At 42.6% G+C, this 19241-nt stretch overlaps 1 protein-coding gene across 4 annotated transcripts in view; it reads right to left on the bottom strand.

Moving 5' to 3' along the window:
* Positions 1-1594: 1594 nt before the first annotated feature.
* RUNX2 (RUNX family transcription factor 2) overlaps positions 1595-19241 on the bottom strand; it is a 380120-nt gene continuing 362473 nt past the window's right edge. The window contains exons 7-9 of one of the 4 annotated variants that reach the window (XR_010322253.1): positions 17914-18030; positions 4823-5002; positions 1810-3874 (exon numbers count right to left, since the gene is read on the bottom strand). The gene's annotated coding sequence lies outside the window, so the exon portion shown is untranslated. Of the gene's footprint in view, positions 5003-14078; positions 15443-17913; positions 18031-19241 lie in introns of those variants that run through there. The other 3 variants (XR_010322254.1, XR_010322252.1, XR_010322256.1) reach the window with 3 other exon arrangements.

The following is a 19241-nucleotide window of genomic DNA, read 5'->3' as shown; positions in this document are numbered from 1 at the left end:
AATGGGTTTGGTGTAGGGGGTGGGGTGGTGGTTATTGTATATTATAAGATATTGTATATCTTGAGCAAGCATGAAGTTTAGACTTAAAACTGCAAAAGTGGAGGCTAAAATAATCTTAGTTTTTGTTTTGTTTTGTTTTTGCTCACTCAGTGGCATCTAATACAGGGATGGCAAATACTGGCCACATGTGCTTCCATTGCTCTATCCATGGCAGACATCACTACTTGATCTTGGCACATTTTCCCACGAATCTCAGACTGCTCCAGAATTCTCTGCAAGGCCATGTTCTATGAATCTACTAACACTCACAGGCGCGTGCAAGATGAAATAAAATTGCCATCCCTATAACCACGGCACACTGGAAAACCAAACCTGTTACCCTCAAGTCAGTTCCAACTCATAGCAATCCTATAGGACAGAGTAGAGTCCTATAGTCCATAGCGTTTCCAGGAAGTGCCTGGTAGATTCCAACTGCCGACCTTTTGGTTAGCAGCCGTAGCTCTTAACCACTACGCCACCAGGATCTCCATGGCACACAGTAGGGGTTTACCAAGTGTTTATTGAACGATGAATAAACAAATGAATTAATGAATGGATGAGGAGGTAAAGTGCTTCAACAATGGACCTTTCTAAACGTACCATGCTGCTTTGTTTGTTCATACGACTGATGACAAGAGAAACCAAATAAGGGCGGCGTTAGGACAGGTTTTTACTGAGGGAACACAACTCCAGCACACGCATTGAGTGTTGAGTTAATGGTGACAACTACATCTCTAAAGAAAAGACTGGGAGGAAATAACTCTGGACAAAACTTACTGCAGTTATCCAGAAGCATGAATTACCACGAAAAAGTCTCATTTATTTGTTCATGCAGTAAATCTTCATTTTATCAATCGAGATCCCAGCAGGAAATAGACACCACCTCAAATGGAGTAATAGTGTGAGAGTTTAACGACAGGACTATTACAAGGGATAGTGCAGTCCTTTGGGACTAGAAACAGAGGGGAGCCGTCACCATCCCTGGGCCTGACAGGAGCTGTGGCTACAGTGGAGGGTCTCAGCCAAACCACTGCAACTTGTCAGGGAGGAAGCTGAGAGAATAAATACCCCAACCTGTCTCTCTCTTGCAGTATGCTGATTTACATCCTGGTGCCTCCATTGGCTGTATCCAAAGGAAAGCCAGAGGATGAGGGAGTCCACTGGCACAGTTCATACAAGCCAGCCTGGGGGACACAGAGCAGGGTGGAAATGGGCAGGGAGTGGATCTAGAGGGCAAACAGAGATATACAACATGATTCTCGGAAGCAGCGACGTGAGACCTTCTAAGCACCAAGGGCACATCAGTGAGCAAGACAAACAAGCTCATAGGGAGCTGAAAGCCTAATGGGGGGAAGACAAGTACTGAACGAATTAATACGTTAAGATAGATGATTTCACGTATTTTTAAAATCTCAAAGCTGGTGATATTTTCCCAGTATTGTTTCTATTACCTTTGCCAAAATTAAAAGGCAAGCCATCACCAGCAGGTAATGTGTAGGCCAGGAGAAAACACTCGGCCTCATTGGCTGCTTAGTCTTCTTAAATCAGAAAGGAGGCACTATTTCCTATCTTGTCTTTTTATCATATGCTTGCGTCCAAAGCCATTCTCCCTTCGATAGTTTGAGAAAACAGATTTTTGGTTTTGGAATGGGAGCTTTGTTTAATCCCGGTTTCTGCAATCTTGGTAAATCAGGGAGAAAGATATGTCCAGTGGGCAACGCAAGAATGTTTTATGTGCGTAAGAAAAAAGTTTTTGTTTTTTTTTTTCTGAGTAGTAGGAATTGAGTCCTAACCATACTTTGGTTTTTAACATTAGTTCATCTCAAGAAATTCTTTCATTTCCAATCTGTTCTGATTTCTATACAAAGAGACCTATGATATTTATCTTTACTGATAGTATTTTAAAGATTACTACCTACAGGCTGCTTCTTAAAGATAGCAAAAAGGAGGCAGGCTTTGGTCAGGGGTTTTGCAGGTTTTCTTGAGAAGGAAGCCCAAGGGAGGGGTTGCCAAGTGGAAGGGGGGCATTATTTTATTCTAGAATGTTTATTACCAGGATACCAAGTCCTGATCTCAAAATCAACAAGTCATGCCTTAAGTCGCAGAAGTGAGGACGGGCTGGCTGGACCTCAGAAAAAGAGGAAAACAAATGGACAATACCATGGGTTTACAGTATTAAATTGACAATACCATGGGTTCACAATATTAAATTAAGTAGCCATCACAAATCTTACAACACCTTCCAGAACAATGAAATAGAGAAATAAAGACCCTAAACGAGCTGAGCCAGTGCTTAAAGCCTTTTTAATTTAACAGAATCCATTTTTTATGGTATCCAGGATATGTTTCTGGCTTTCCAAGCTGTCACATGATCTCCTGTCCAGATGTGCGGGTGTATATCTGGGACCGGACCAGGCAAAAACCGCAGCACTTTCCTTCAGCTTGTAGCTCGTTGCTGTAACTCAACCGTACTCATCTCGGCCACAGAAGCCCCACATTAATATGTGGTACAACAACAATAACACAGGAGGGGATAAAGTTAACCAAAGCATTAGCATGAATCTGGAAAAGAGGAGAGGCAGGGGTTGGGACCAGAGGGACAAGGGAAGGAGAGCCAAGTCAGATAGGTTTATTTGTTAGCTCCACACAACACTGAAAATGAAACCTCCAAGTATGTCTGAAAACTTCTCTTTTTCTCACCTACTGTGAACAGCTTTTACCCAAGGACAAGACTTCCTGGAGCTTTCTTAAGGAAATTAGCAAATGCCTCTGTTTGGAACTTCATGTTGCAGGAACCCACAGCAAGGCCAGAAAGTGCCTCAAGGAACCTCAGAGAACAGGGCTTCTCCTTCAAAGAAATTTCTGGAAGCCCAAGCCATGACCACAGAGGACCCAGGAATGGGAAGCAACGGTGGATGCCCCAACCGCTGGCTTGCCTTTGCCAGTGACCTTTGCTGGACTAAACCATCAAACCATCAAGCTGATCAGACAGCTTCTCGCGGTTGTGTGTTTAAATTCTTTATGCTGGGTTTCTTCAGTATGGAGTAGGGATAATAATAGATGAAACCACCATGGAAACACTTAGGTCACACAGTGAGTGCTCTTTCATTCTTTTATTCCACAGATATTGACTGAGCCCCTACTACGTTCCAGAGCCTTGGGCTATACCTGAGAACAAAACAAAGATCCTGACCACAGGACCTTACAAGTGAACAGGTGGAAATAAACATGATAAATAAGATGACTCATGCTGTGACTAAACGGGAAAGGAGAGTGGTGAGAGGGTCAGGGGTGAGCTGGGTGCAGGGGCAACTCAATCAGGTGACAAGGTAATAAGGCCTCATTGAGAAGATGACTTTAATAATTAAATACAGTCAGTCCTTATTACTCATGAATTATTCCATATTCGCAAATTCACCTACTCGCTAAGATGTATTTGTAACCCCAAAGTCAATACTTGCCTTACATTCACAGTCATTCACAATCATGTGCAGAGCAACAAAAAATTGGAGTCCCGTCAAGAGGGCATTCCCAGTTGAGGTCAAACAAGGCCAAGCTCTGCCTATTGTTTCAGCTCTCATACTGTAAGCGAATGTCTTTGTATTAGTCCGTTTAGTGCCACGTGTTTCTCATTGTTGTGTCTTTTATTGGTGACGTTCCTGTTTAAAATGGTCCCCAAGTGTAGCGGTGAAGTGCCGTCTAGTGCTCCTAAGCACGAGAAGATTGTGATTTGCCTTACAGAGAAAGTACGGAGATAAACTTCATTCAGGCAAGAGTTACTGTACTGTTGGCCGTGAGTTCAATGTTAATGAATCAATAATGTATATTAAAGTGCCTTTAAACAGAAACACACATAAAGCAAGGTTATGTATTGATCAGTTGATGAAAATGTGACCAGAGGCTCCCAGGAACCTAACCCTGTATTTCCTCTAGGAGTGGTGGTTCAGTGTTCGCTAATTCAGTGTTCACAGGGATTTTGTAGACTATGGCAGCTGCGGTCAAGTCAATTCCGACTCATGGTGACCCTACGTGTGTCAGAGTAGAACTGTGCTCCACAGGATTTTCAATGGCTGCTTTTTCAGAAGTAGATCCCCAGGCCTTTCTTCTGAGGTACCTCTGGGTGAGCTTGAACTGCTAACCTTTCAGTTAGCAGCCAAGCGCATTAACCATTTACCTCACTACTGGGAATAGCAAGATTCAACTGTAGTTGTTATTTGTGATCCTATCTTAATTTACAAAGGATATTCATCAACCCAGCTGGCTCTTCCTCCCTATTTCTAGTCCAAACAGTAGAGAACAAATGATTTCATCAAAACGAACGTGAGCAGCCAGACAGTATAGGGGTGTTTCTGAGATACCATACTTAGGGCCCTGCTCCCTGTCTTCTGGGCCCACCTCAGAGCCTCAGTCAAGCCTAGAACTTGCTACAGATTGGTCATGGAGTTTGAACAAGTCGCCTCGTTCGAGCACACATTCTGTGGTTTTTCTCTTACCCGTAAAGCGAAGAGGTCAAGACAATTGGGGCCTTAAGTTCCCTTTCACACTATTATGATTCTCCACTAACGGAGCATAAAAGGTAAGAGCTGAGGATTTATTAAGGGGAGGCTTTTTATTCTCTTTTGCCTTAACTCATACCCATGTGGTGTCACGGAGCAGTTGTCAGAGTTATGACTGGCTCAAGGCCCACAAAGAGAATGCAGGGCCCTCCCTTGACCTCTTCTGCTTCCAGGACACTTTTCTCTCTTCCTTTGAGTGCCAATCCTTCCAAATCCCCTACACTCACCTCGGTTTGACTTCGCCTTGAGTGGTGAGAGGGGAAGATTTATTTCTAAAACTTTCTGTGGAGAGTGTTTCACAGAAGACTTATTGTTCTGAGCAAGATTTTCACCAGGGCTGGAGAGTGTGGAAGAGGCAAGAAATCTCTCCCCAGAAATAATGTCACATTTCTTTGAAATCATTGACTCTGAAAAAGAATAAAAGAAAAGCCAGTAATCATTTCAGTTAAATGTTATACATGTATCTCTATTTTATGCTGAAACATATGTGTGTGATATAATATGCATAAACACATACTAAATTACATAATCTCAGGGTCAGAAGGGTACTTATAGTAGAATTCCTCCCTCACCATAATGCACTTTGACTTACACTTGTATTAGGTAGAACGTGGGTTACAGCCAAGGAGAAATATCCATCCAACTAGAGCCCAGCTAGCCTGCTGAAATTCTACAGATGTCACCTGGCAAAGCCAAGGTCTTAATTCACAGTTGAAATTATGATCAAGTTAACTTCAAAAACTTTTCTTTAGCTTAAGGTGAGTTTAAAAGCGGAGAGGTTCATAAAAGGACACTTAGCGAGTTTTAGCAGGTGGTTCTCATCTCTGGCTACATGCTACAACCACCTGAAAAAAAAAAAACCAGTTACCTTCGAGATGACACCTACTTATGGTGATCCCATGTGTGTCGGAGTAAAACTGTGCTGCATAGGTTTTCCATGGCTGTGATCTTTCAGAAGTAGATAACCAAGACTCTTCCAAGGTGCCTCTGGGTGGATTTTAACGGCCCACTATTTGGTTAGTAGCTGAGCATTTAACCATGTGTGCCACCCAGGGACTCCATTTATAACCACCTAGACAATGATATTTTTAATCCACGTCTGCAGAGAGTCTTATTCACAAATTATTCCAGCATTCACTATGCCAGATTCACTTTGCCTCATTTCTGGCCTCAGCTTGCTCTTCTATAAGATGCATAGATTATCCTAGGTGGTCTTGAAAATCTCTTTGTTTGGAAAGAGAGTACTGAGGTAATGGAAAGAGTATAGATTTTAGAGCCAGAGCAATGGGATTGAATCCCAACTCAGCCACTTTCTAAAAAGATGACCTGGGGCTTGTCTCTGAGTTTCAGAACAGCTATTGGTAAACATTTACTGGGAAAATGAATTGAGATAACATACATGACAGCTCCTTGTGCAAAACAGACACAATAAATATTCATATCCATGGGTTCCCCACCTTTCCTCAGATCCCTTCTCTTCCCCCCTGAATTGAAAAAGGACTCAAATAAGGTAAAAAGTGATTAAGTAACCCACTCACCTGACAAAAACATTTTTATCTGACATATTATGCAGTCAGTCAAATGATTTCTTTCTACCCATGTTGGTTGCTCATACTATGAGCAGGTCTTCTATATTCAATGCACACCCTGGAATTAATGACCTCCTTTGGAACTCCTATAATGGGCATTTTGGGCTATGTTGTTGTTGTTGTTAGGTACTGTCGAGTCAATTCTGACTCATAGAGACCCCTATGTACAACAGAATGAAACATTGCATGGTCCTGCACCATCCTCAAAATCATTATTATGCTTGAGCCCATTATTGCAGCCACTGTGTCAACCCATCTCCTTGAGGGTCTTCCTCTTTTTCTCTGACCCTCCACTTTACCAAGCATGATGTCCTTCTCCAGGGACTGATCTCTCCTGATAACATGTCCAAAGTATGTGAGATGTAGTCTCGCCATCCTTGCTTCTAAGGAACATTCTGGTTGTACTTCTTCCAGGACAGATTCGTTCATTCTTCTGGCAGTCCATAGTGTATTGGTTTAAAGTCAGGACAGATGTGCATCAGGGTTGTATCTTTTCATCATACCTATTCAATCTGTATGCTGAGCAAATAATCTGAGAAGCTGGACTGCATGAAGAAGAACGGGGCATCAGGATTGGAGGAAGACTCATGAACAACCTGCGTTATGCAGATGACACAACCTTGTATGCTGAAAGTGAAGAGGGCTTGAAGCAGTTACTGATGAAAATCAAAGACCACAGCCTTCAGTATGGATTACATCTCAACATAAAGAGAGCAAAAATCCTTACAACTGGACCAATAAGCAACCTCATGATAAATGGGTAAAAGATGGAAGATGTCAAGAATTTCATTTTACTTGGATACACAATCAACACCCACGGAAGCAGCAAATAAATCAAAAGACACATTGCATTGAGCAAATCTGCTGCAAAAGACCTCTTTAAAGTGTTGAAAAGTGAGGATGTTACTTTGAAGACTAAGGAGCACCTGACCCAAGCCATGGTGTTTTCAATCATTTCACATGCTTGCAAAAGCTGGACAATGAATAAGGAAGACCGAAGAAGAAGTGACGTCTTTTGGACTATGGGAAAGATATTTTGAAGGCAATCCCTGTATGGAAATCCCCATATCCCACTCCATAGTCACCCACTGGCTTTTCCAAGGTTAAGTAAACTGTCTCAGCCACTTCCTTTAACTGCATTAGGGTAAGGCCATCCGAGGTCCTTGGGTGGTACAAAAGGTTTGGTCTCGGCTACTAACAAAAAGGTTGGCGGTTCGAATCCACTCAGTGGTGCCACGGAAGAGAGGCTTGGTGATCTACTTCTGTAAGATTACAACTACTGAAAACCCTTTGGAGTGCAGTTCTACTCTGAAGCACATGGGGTCACCATGATCGGAATCGACTTGTGGGCAACAAGTTAAGGCCATCAGAGTAGCCGCCTTTTCATGAGAGGGAAGAAACTGTTCAGAGAGAACAGGAAGGGAAGAAGAAATTTTCTTGCCATCCCTGAAAGACTTTCCAATATCCCAGATATTCCGGGAACTTGCCCAGTCCTCTGTGCAGAAGTCCTTCTACCCTGAATGGAACAATCCTTTCGATTAACCCAACATGTCAAACCCAGTAGTAGAAAATGCAAGCATAACTCCTTGCTGCTTTTAGCCAACTTTTAACTATGGAAATAAGTTTGGTTTCTGGATGGTTTTGTAAGCCTGGCAATTGGAAAAAGATCTAAATCTGATATGTTCCCAGAATGAATATGACTTGGGGTGTGGGGGTGGGAGGGAGAAAAGAAAAATGAACTAATGGGAGCTGTGTGAAATTCGACAGTTTCAGTTCACAGGGGCTTGGGTTAACTTATTTCAGTTTCAGTTCATGCAGGTTTCCCTCCTTTGGAGAGAAGCTCTGACTTTCAGGTTGAAAGAAACTAAACGGAGGTGAGACCACATTATTTGACGTACTTTCAGATTGAGTCGAGGAGAACAAAGAGGTGGAAACGTTGCCCCAGCCTCATTCCAAATTCTCCTGTCAAAACTTGCACCTGGTTCACCTCAGAATTCTGTGATTCCTGATCAGCTTTCCTTGCAGCTAGGTTCAAGTCAAATTTTAAACCTAAACCACCATATATGTAGCTGATCCTTAAGCTGAGCTTGGGTCAAATCCGGGAAATCAGAGCCAGCCTGTGAGGGAAACGCCAGTCCTACCCTGAAAGACCCATCTACCCCCAAATATGGGCCCGTTGTCCCTTTCTGAAATCCCCCTTGGAGTAGAGGGCCTTGATCAACAGAATATCTGAGTTTGAACCCCACCTCCACATCTTACTATCTATATGTTCTTGGGTGGGTCGATCATCTCTCTGAGTTTTAGCTTCCTTATATGAAAAAACGGGGATAACACTATTGCTGTTAGCCATGTCACAGAGTAGAACTGCTCCGTAGGGTTTTCTTGCCTATAATTTTTATGGAAACAGTTCACCAAGTCTTTCTTCCGCAGAGCTGTTGGATCAGTTCAAACCACCAATCTTTAAGTTAGCAGCCACTTGTACCACTTGTACCACTCAGGCACACTACCACCTACCTAATGAAATAATTTATTGTCAAAGCACTTGATTTGACCTTTAATGATTTTTTTAATTCCTAATGTTCATCTTACTGATATGAATCACATTTTTTCTCCCAGCTTGGTTAGCCAACCAATACTTTAGCAGAGACTTCTTCATCTTATTACTAGCCCAACCCCCAATGAAGGGCTAAGTGGGTACCACAGGTTTAGTACAACTACTCCTCACTTATCAACTATCTCATTATCTGACATTTTACATTCACAATAGTAAAAAGTCCACTAGCTGACTATTTTGCTCATTAACAACATACATCTGGCAATAACAAATGCAAAGTTACAAGGTGAGAGTAACATTGGCTGTGACGATTAAGGTTATGTGTCAACTAGGTGGGCTATGATTCTCAGCGGTTTGGCAGTTACGTAATGGCATAATTTGGCAGTTATATAATGATGTAATTTGGTAGTTATATAATGATGTAGTCATCCTCCATTTTCACATAATGCCAATTTTCACATAACAACCTAGCCCTTGGAAACGAACCATGTCAATAAGTGAAGAGTGGGCATAATAGGGCGGTTTAAAATGTTTGGGAGACTTGGAGATTGTTAGACACACAAGGGGGACTGGGACAGATAGAGCAGAAGCACAGGGAAGAAGAAATTATAAAGAGGCTGAGCATGAAGTCCATCCCTGACTTGGGAGATGCCCAAGAGGAAGTAGGAGGCTTAGGAAGTGGAGCTGGAGGGTGTTAAAATCAATCCCACCTACTCCACAGTTTGGCCTCAGACAGCAGATATCCTCATGCCAATGTGTTCACCTTCTCTGAAAAACAGAAGGCTTCTCAGCAGAGGCAGTAACTATAGCCGTGCTCCTCAGTCCTACCTTTGTCTTACTGAGGCTATCTTTTATTCCTATCGCATTAGGCCCAAAGATCCTGTCCCTTCTGAGGTATTGGCCTCAGGATGTAGGTCACAGCGTGGCCAACACCTCTGCTCCTGTTATATGGCATTTCCAAATACATAGAAGGACAGAGGGAAGGAGGCAGAGAGAGAGAAAAATATGTAGATACTCCTCCGTGCAGGAAGAACAACTACTTCCAAGGCTGCTTTGATTTCCAAAAAATTAATCAGCGTGTCTCCTGACAAAGTTCCTGCTGCACAAGGAACTACTTTAGATAATGATCACTTACTGGAATGAGAAGAAGAGGTCAGGTCCAAAATGAAAGGACTTCAGATGGGTACAGATATGTCCCAATCAATGAATATGTGATTTATCAGGCGTTTCAAGCAACCAGAATGTCTGCATTACATTTTTAGAAGAAGAGCCTTAGTGAGATACTATGGGGGATCATTTGTACTCTAGAAGAAACAGCAGCTAAAACTTTAAAGGTCAGATCCAGGCTCAGTACTGAGTCAAGCCAGTGTTTAGCAATATAAGTCACAGGAGCTGTTTCCACAAGCTGCACATGATAAGTGACTCTTTAAGGGCACATCTCAGACTATTGCAAAGTCAACCCAAGGGCTGAGTGACCAAACATGCACCCTCATTGTGGGGGTGGGAGAAGCGCTACCCTGCTGCAATGGCCTGCTAGGAAGGCAGTGGTTTGGAAGAAGGAGGTCATTCCAATGAGGAGCCCTACAGCATAGATCAAAAATTTTTAGCCTGGCCCAAAAGACGCCCTATTACCAAAGCAAAGGTTGCAGGACTGCCCTTCCCCAAATCTATTCTCCCTTTCTTCCAGAGTACTGAGGTCCATGATTTTTTTGTGGGGCACCTGGCTTCCAGATTGAAACTACGTTTCTGAACCACGGCCTCATCTGCCTTGAGACCAGAAGAACTAGCTACTGACTGTTCTAATCAGGGCCATAATAGATGGACCTGTTAGAATAAGAGAAAATTCTGGAACAGAAGCTCAAATCCCTAAAAACAAAAAGCAGACCTATCAGACTGGTTGAGGCTAGAATATTCCCTGAGACTATTGCCCTGAGGTACTCTTCAATCATCGAACTGAAACTAACCCCTGAGATCACCTTGTAGCTGAATATCAAATTGGCTCAAAAATAATGAATATCACCTTTAAGTACTGCGCTCCTTTGAAAAATTACCCATATGAGACCAAACAGTCAACAATTACTTTAAAACAAAGATGAGAATGTAAAGGGCCAAGAAAACTAGATTAATGGAAACGAAACAACCAGAACAGAAATAATGGGACAGTTCAGGCATTGGGAAGAATGTAATCAATGCTGGTGAACAACTTGTGTAGAAACTGTAGAATGGGAACCTAAACTTCTGTGTAAACCTTCACCAAAAACACAATAAAATATTAAAGAAAAAAAAAATCTGTGTCTCCCAGCCTTTCTGACGTTTAAGCAAGACCATGTAACTAAGTTCTGGCCAACCAAAAAAAAACAAATCCAGTGCCATTGAGTTGATTCCGACTCATAGCGACCCTATAGGACAGAGTAGAACTGCCCCATAGAGTTTCCAAGGAGCGCCTGGTGGATTTGAACTGCCAACCCTTTGGTCAGCAGCCGTAGCACTTAACCACTACGCCACCAGGGTTTCCAAGTTCTGGCCAGTGAGGTTAAAATAGCGTGTGTAACTTCCTGGAGGTGGGCTTAAAAACAAAGTTATACACTCTCTCCCTTACCTTCTCCCAGCCTTTTTCTTCTCCCCTATCTGGAATGTAGATATAAATGGTTAGAGCTCCAGCAGCCATCTGAGACCATGAGTTAACCTTGAAAACAGAAGCCACACATAGTGGAGGATCAGGATAGAAGGAGCTTGGATACCTGATGCCATGGACTGCCATTCCAACCCTGGACTGATGGCCTGGAGGCCATCAACTTCAGGAACACAAGGTGTAAATAAACTTCTGCCTTGTTTACACCGTTGCTCAGTGCTAAACCTAATTGTAACGGATACATTCCCTCAACAGGTTAGCACGTTTTCTCACTTTGTCTCCTCCTCCAATTACTCCAGAGTTTCCTCTTTCAATAATTCCAATTATTCAATTGGCAAAAATAAAAATAATTAAAAAAAAATTTTTTTTTTTTTTTTTTTTTTTAGCATTTATAGAGTGCTTATTATTGTGTTCCAGGCATTGTTCTAAGTGGTTTATATGAATTGATTTATTTTTAACAATAATCTGCAAAGTAGGTACTATTTTATTTATTTCTGTTCAGGGAGATTTATTGTAGGAGTGTTTGCAATTGCAGAAGATGGTGTTTGGGATTGAATTGTGTCCCCCCCCAAAATATGTGTCAATTTGGCTAGGCCATGATCCCAGTAGTATGTGATGGTTCACTATTTTGTTATCTCATGTGATTTTCCTATGTGTTGTTAATCCTACCTCTATAATGTTAATAAGGCAGGATTAGAGGCAGTGATATTAATGAGGCAGGACTCAATCTACAGGATTAAGATGTGTTTTAAGTCAATCTCTTTTGAGCTATAAAAGAGAGAAGCGAGCAGAGAGACAGGGGCCCTCATACCACCAAGAAAGCAGCGCTGGGAGCAGAATGCATCCTTTGAACCCAGGTTCCCTAAGCCTGAGGAGCTCCTAGACCAGGGGAAGATTGATGACAAGGACCTTCCTCCAGAACCAACAGAGATAGAAAACTTTCCCCTGGAGCTGACATGCCCTGAATTTGGACTTGTATCTAGCCTACTAGACTGTGAGAGAAGAAACTTCTGTTGAAGCCATCCACTTGTGGTATTTCTGTTATAGCAGCACTAGATAGCTAAGACAGATGGGAAACAATCTATATTGATAGGGGACTGATTACATAATTTTATACATACATACACACACATTAAAAGAATTAAGCAATTCTGTATATTGATATTGAAAAATCTCCCAGTTGTGTGGTTAAGCGAAAAAAGCAAGGTGTCACAGCATGCTTTTACAAATTAGGAAACTGAGGCATAGAAGGCTTAAGGAACTTGTTCAAGGTTACATTAGTTGTGAATGGTTTCGTGCCTGAATCCAGTTTATTTGATTTCAACAGTAAAAAGTGACAGAGAGAGGAATGAGTTGACCTGGTCTCAAGCCACCAATTGAGGTTCATACTGATGAAGGGCTCTATCCACTGAGCAGTAAATTGAATCAGATGATTTCTGAGATCCATTGTCATCTTGAAAGTTTCATAATTCCATGACTAGGAGACATTGTAAGATCATTAAAAATTAGGCAACCAAAAAAGATCCACTTATTTGCATTACACCTCTCTTCCTGAGGGAAAAAGTGAACTGCAACATTTTAGATGTCTTTTTGATGCCTTGTATTAGAATGATTCTAGATTCATCAGAAAACTCAATCAGAGCTTGCACTTCCCCAAGTTTCTGGTTAAGCAAGCCTCTTCTTCATCCAGTCGTTATTTATTTGGTCAAGGCAGGATCCTAACAAAATTCTTTCCATGTTCAAGGTACTGTGATATATGATCAAAGAGATTTAAAAATTCAGTGAAGAACAAGATATGGCCTATGCCGTGTGAACACAGTATTGTGTTAGTACAAAAGAGTCATGTAGAAGAGTCTCAGGCTTGAATTCAGAAGACTTTCGTTTAAGTCCTGGACCCTGGGCAAGTCACATTCTCTCTTTGCATGTCAATTTTCTCATATTGAAACTGGGATTAATAAAACTTGCCTCCAAGAGTTGGTGTGAAGTAGCATGAATGAAACACATTGTTAAGTCAAAAAAACACTATAAACGTGTAATTCTTAACTGCTTACCCCTTCGTAGTTTGCATACCTCTTTCACATACATTTTCCATATTTGTTCTTTAGTATAATCCTGAAGAATGTGTAACATGAATATTGCTTCCATTTTACAGAGAAGGAAACTGAGACCCAGAAAAATGAATGAACTTGCCAAGTCCATACCTATTACATAGCAGAGTCAGCTCTCATAGCGGGCCAAAACTGACTTTCTTACTGTGGCAACTCCGTAGAGTGAGGCAACAAGAGGAAACCTAGCTAATTGAGATCATCGACTCTGGAGCCAGATTCCCTGAGCTCCCAGATATGCCCCTGCTACTTGTGTGGCTCTAGGCAAGTTGTTCAACCACTCTATACCTTAGCATCCTCATCTGTAAAATGGGCTTGTAATAAGACGGTGATAAAAGTTGACAGATTATCTACACCTTGCTCATGTATTGAAAGTTCCGTTTTCAAATCTCCCCACTTACAGATGACACATTTCCTAGTGGACGGTCCTGTGCTGGGTGCAAAGGAGCATTTCAGTCTGCCCCGTTTTGCCAATTCTTTCTTCAGTTCCTAGCTATCTGTTGCCCATACTTCCGGCAATGGCCCCAAAACTCAGGAAGGAAAAGAACATCACAAGAGGCTCATTGTTTCCTTTGCTGGGGCATCGGACTCCCAGGCAGCGAGCTCACCCCATACAGAGAATTTCCACCTCAGAACAAGAAAGGGCAGAATCTGCTGAGCACCAGAGGCCAAGTGGGAAGGAGGGATCAAATCCTGACTGTCCAGGCTCCGTTTTCACTGTGTAAACACTCCCTAGCTGTACAGACACCCGTGGCCACACTGGTGCGTACATTTACATTGGGTCAAAGCAGATGAATTGGCTCAATTCACTAACACTCTTGTTTAATTTGGAGCCATGAGTGCCTCATGGCCAAGTCAAATGGCTGTCTTAGAAAGCGCCTGTGTTTTTTAAAGGAACATTGCATGCATTTTGACCAGAGATTTCCTCTGTGTGTTTATTTCCAATAGTACAAGCGCCAAAGGGTGGTAAGTTTGCTGCATCTCATCTGTGGCTGTTGGGGCAAGGTGACAGACCCGCTTGAGGACATCAAACTACGGGCTATAAGGAGGGAATTGGGAATCGGTGGGGCTCCTTTGTTCCGCATTGTTCTGCAGGGGTTGGTGGGGGGAACAGAAGGAACCATTTCTTGTGGAGAGAGGAGACTTAAAATTTTTCTGAAGTCCAAGTTCCTTGCTGATGTTATATTTTATTCCCAACAGTAATTGTAATGCCTCTAGCTTAAATATTGCCTTGTAGATTAGAATTCTCTCATATCCATTCTGTCAATCTGTTAGGTACGACATTGAAATAAATCTTAAAAGGCCTGCAACTAGGAAGCAGCTGAGCCACATCTTGTGCTCTCTCTCCAACCCCGGGCAGCAGAAAGGCTGCTGGTCTTCTCATCTAATTATATCCCAGGGCATGTGTAGGATTAGGTTGGCCCTATGCTCAGGCAGGAGCCCTAGTGGCACAGTGGTTAGGAGCTCTGCTAACCAAAAGGTCAGCAGTTCGAAACCACCAGCCACTCTTTGGAAACCCTATGGGGCAATTCTACTCTGTTGTATAGGGTCGCTATGAGTCAGAATCAACTTGACGGAAACAGATTTGGTTTTGTTTTTTTGCTATGCTCAGGCAGGAGCCATCACCTTACACAACTGATGAAGCCTATCTCAGGTCCTCCACATCCCAGGCATGTGATCTCGGATGGGCTACTTAACCTCTCTATGCTTCTCTTTCCTTATGTTCCTATTTCCTGGGGTTGTAAGGATTACATGAGTTGATACATGTAAGGAACTTGGAAAAGTGCCTGCCTGATTCATAGCGAGAACTCAATAAACATTAGTGACAATGAGGATAATGCGGGTGAGGATGATTATGATGATGGTGATGGCGACGGTGATGATGGTGACGGTGATGATGGTAATGATGATGATGATATCGATAATGGTGATGATGGTGATATTCCTTCTCTCCTTTCCTTTTTGGTCTAAAATGACATAATAATGGGTTACATTCACTTGAAACCTACTATACACCAGGCAGTCAGGCAGCCACTCTGCTGGACACTTTATATACATTGTATCTAATCCTTACAACAATCATTATCTTAGAGTTGAGAAAAATTGAGGCTCGGGGAGGTTAAGTAACTGGTCTCAGATCACAGTGCTAATAAAAGGTAGAGGATTTGGATTGGCCAGTGTTCAAGCTATGCCTTTTTCACTGTATCACACTGCATATATCCCTGTTTATCTCCTGGTCACTTTAGCCACCTTACATGCTACCTGGGAAGGAAGATGGATAATATAAATAAATGAACATACAAACAGATATTTTAAAAGTTTGGTTCTTGTTTTTTCTTCCTGTCTGCACTTTCTTCCATGTCCATGCTCACTTTCATATCACCTGCTATCAGCTTCCACCACTGTCTGTCAGCCTGTCATACTGTGGTGGCTTGCATGTTGCTGTGATGCTGGAAGCTATGCTACCAGTATTTCAAATACCAGCAGAGTCATCCATGGTAAATAGGCTTCAGCAATACTTCCAGACTAAGACAGACTAGACAGACCTGGCTATCTACTTCCAAAAATTAGAATATTATCTATCACAGTGCCAGGAGATGAGCCACCTAGGTTAGAAGGCACTCAGAATACAGTGGCTGCAACAGCGGACTTGAGCACACCAACAATCGTGAAGATGGCGGACCAGGTAACTTTTAGTTCTGTTGTAAATGGGGTTGCCATGAGTCCAAGCTGACTCAATGGCAGCTAACAACGTGAACAGGTAAGTAAACAAGCTAAGGTTCAGAAAGGCTAAGACACTAATGTCACAGATGTAGCAAGTATGTTTCTAGAGGAAGAGGATTGTATTAGTTTCCTAGGGCTGCCGTAAGAAGTACCACAAGATGGGTGGCTTTAAACAACAGAAACTTACTCTCCCTCAGTTCCGGAGGCCAGTAGTCTGAATTTGAGATGTTGGCAGAGCTATGTTCTCTTCAAAGGCCCTAGGGAAAGGTCTTTTCCCGTCTCTCTCAGCTTCTTGCAGCCCCAGGCAGTCCTTAGCTTGCAGCTGCAGCATAACTCCATCCTCACATGACCATCTTCCCCCTGTCCGTATTTCTGTTTCTTCTCTTTTATAGGACACCACTCATGTTGAATTAAGACCCACCTACTCTGATATGGGAGCACTGGTAGTGCAATGGTTAGGAGCTCAGCTGCTAACCAAAAGGTCGGCAGTTCAAATCCACCAGTCTCTCCTTGGAAGCCCTATGGGGCAGTTCTACTCTGTCCTATAGGGTCGCTATGAGTCAGAACTGACTTGATGGCACCTAACAACAACACCACTCTGGTATGACCTCATGTTAACTGATAACATCTTCAAAGACCCTATTTCCAAACAAGGTCACTCAAAGGAATTGAATTCTGTCCCCCAAAAATATGTGTTGAAATCTTTAACCCCTGTACAGGCAGTCCCTGGATTACAAGCAAGTTTCATTACTAAACCTGTCTTTAAGTCAAATTTGTATGTAAGGCGAAACAGGTACGATTTGTTTCTAACGTCAGTTAGTCAAATGTTTGTCTTAATATATAGTATACAGTGTACTTTCCATGCATAAAAATCATTAAAGAAACACTTCCAGGTACACTAAAACATCTTTAACATAATAATACACTAATAATAATAGTTATGTTTTGATGTGCACCTGTTTGTTATCACAAATCATTGTTAGTACCTCAAATTTTTAACATAATAGGCTTTGCGGGGGGTTGGTTCGAAACTACAGGTTGTATATAAGTCAGACGTTTATAACCCAGGGACTGCCTATACCTAGAAATATGATCCTATTTGGAAATAGAAGTTTTTGTTATTTTAATGGGGTCATCCCAGAATAAGATGAATCCTAAACCTAATCATTCCTAAATTATCAAAAGAGCAGAAGAGACACAGAAACTCACCCTAGGGGGAGACAGATGCCATGCAAAGACCCATCTAGAAGCAAAGGAACACCAAGGATAGACAACAGACATCAGAAACTAGGAGAGAAGACCACAGAAAGATTAGATGAGGCCAAGACCCTGTTTTGGACTTGTAGCCTCCAGAATTGTAAGAAAATAAGTGCCTGTTTTTTAAAGCCAGCCACTTGTCTGTTATTTATGGTAAAGGTAACTAAGACAGTCACGATCATAGGTGCCAGAGGTTAGGACTTTGTCATACACGGGACAGGGAAAGGGGCACAGTTCAATCCATAACAGGAACCAGCCGGGTCTTGTTCACCACTGGGTCTCCCGTGATGAACATGGTTGTTGCTGGATACATTCCATGTTGTTGCTCTGCCCGCCTCATAGGGCAGCAGGTCCCTTGCAGATGAACTATGTCTGGTGGGCAAGAGGTTACATGACGTTACCCAACAAGTGGGCATGGGAACAGAGGAAGAGAGAATTTATTAAGAGTCTTACTTACCAGACTACTTCTCTGCCCCTCTGCTCTGCTCTAGGACATGAAATCCCTCAGGCTTTTAAAGGGGCAGACCAGATGGCAGGTCTTCTGTGGGGCTCTGAGCTTCAGCCCCAGCTGTCTCTAGATTAGGAAAAAAAAATGTCACTGCTGTGCAATGGTAGAAAAAATTTCCCCTTATGCACACAGCTCCTCAGTCACCCACCATGAGGAGTGACAGCTGAGGCACATCCACAGTATCTACCCTCTGTCTCGCCTCTCACCATCCTCACGATACCTATCCAACAACTCTTCTATTTTGTCTCTTCCTTATACCAGGAATCTCAGGGATTGAGACTCTGGTGGCCCCTGACCAACATCACTTCTTGGCCAAAACTTATTCCACTCTAGGGCATTGCCCTCCTCTTCCTGACGTGTTTCCCCTTTCTCCCAGCCCTGGATGCTTCCCAAAGTGCTGGTGAGGGTGAATGCTAAGGTCTGCAGGATGAACCCCTAAGTTGGAAGCAGAAGTTGCACAGCCTAAGCCAAGGCCACACCTATACAGGGGACCTTAGAGACACAGTGGACAGTAGGAGGCAGTGAGTTATCGGGGTACAACCGAATGGGGTCTGCATTTACAGAAAGGACAGAAGAGGTCTCAAGAGGTTTCATGGTAGTAAGCTCAGTCATACGGATAGGTAAGCTTTTAACAGGCCCAACTGTGTGCTGGGGTGGGCACTGCAAGCAAAACGAGGTGCCCTACTGAGAGAACTTGGGCCAAACATTACATCTGAAAAGGGACTGGGGGACATGGGACTAACCTGGAAATGGTGAGACAGAGACCCAGAAATGCCATAATGAGAGATGACAGCTCCCAAGCCACCTGGCACTTTGGAAAGCATGTGGGTTTTGAAGCCTGATAGGCATGACTTCTAATCCTGCCTCTGCCCTTCTAAGCTCTGGAATTTGGGACAAGTCACTTAGCCTCCCCAAGCCTCAGTTTCCTTATCTGTAAAATGGGGCTCTCAATCTCAACAGAGATTGATGAGAGGATTAAATGACAAAATGTGTAAGTCACTGAGCCCTGAGCTTTGCCTGTATTCTGAGCTACATAAATGATTATCCACTGCCCTCAGGATCAAGTGAAACCCCCTCCCCCATGACTGAGAACTTTAATAGAAATACATCCCTTACTGTAATTTAATTTTATATCCAGAATTTTTTTTAACTACTTTAATAATTCACATCACTAGATATAAAGCTCTACAAAATCTTGGCTAGTGATTAAAAAAAAAAAAAAATAGGCCCTGTCCTGGGTCAGGGGTCAGGATTTGGTCAGCATAAAATTGCTGGGC

The sequence above is a fragment of the Loxodonta africana genome, chromosome 1 (assembly GCF_030014295.1).
Source record: "Loxodonta africana isolate mLoxAfr1 chromosome 1, mLoxAfr1.hap2, whole genome shotgun sequence".
Classification (NCBI taxonomy): Eukaryota; Metazoa; Chordata; class Mammalia; order Proboscidea; family Elephantidae; genus Loxodonta; species Loxodonta africana.
Note: the sequence above shows the minus strand (reverse complement) of the source record. Positions and strands in the feature narration are given on the sequence as shown.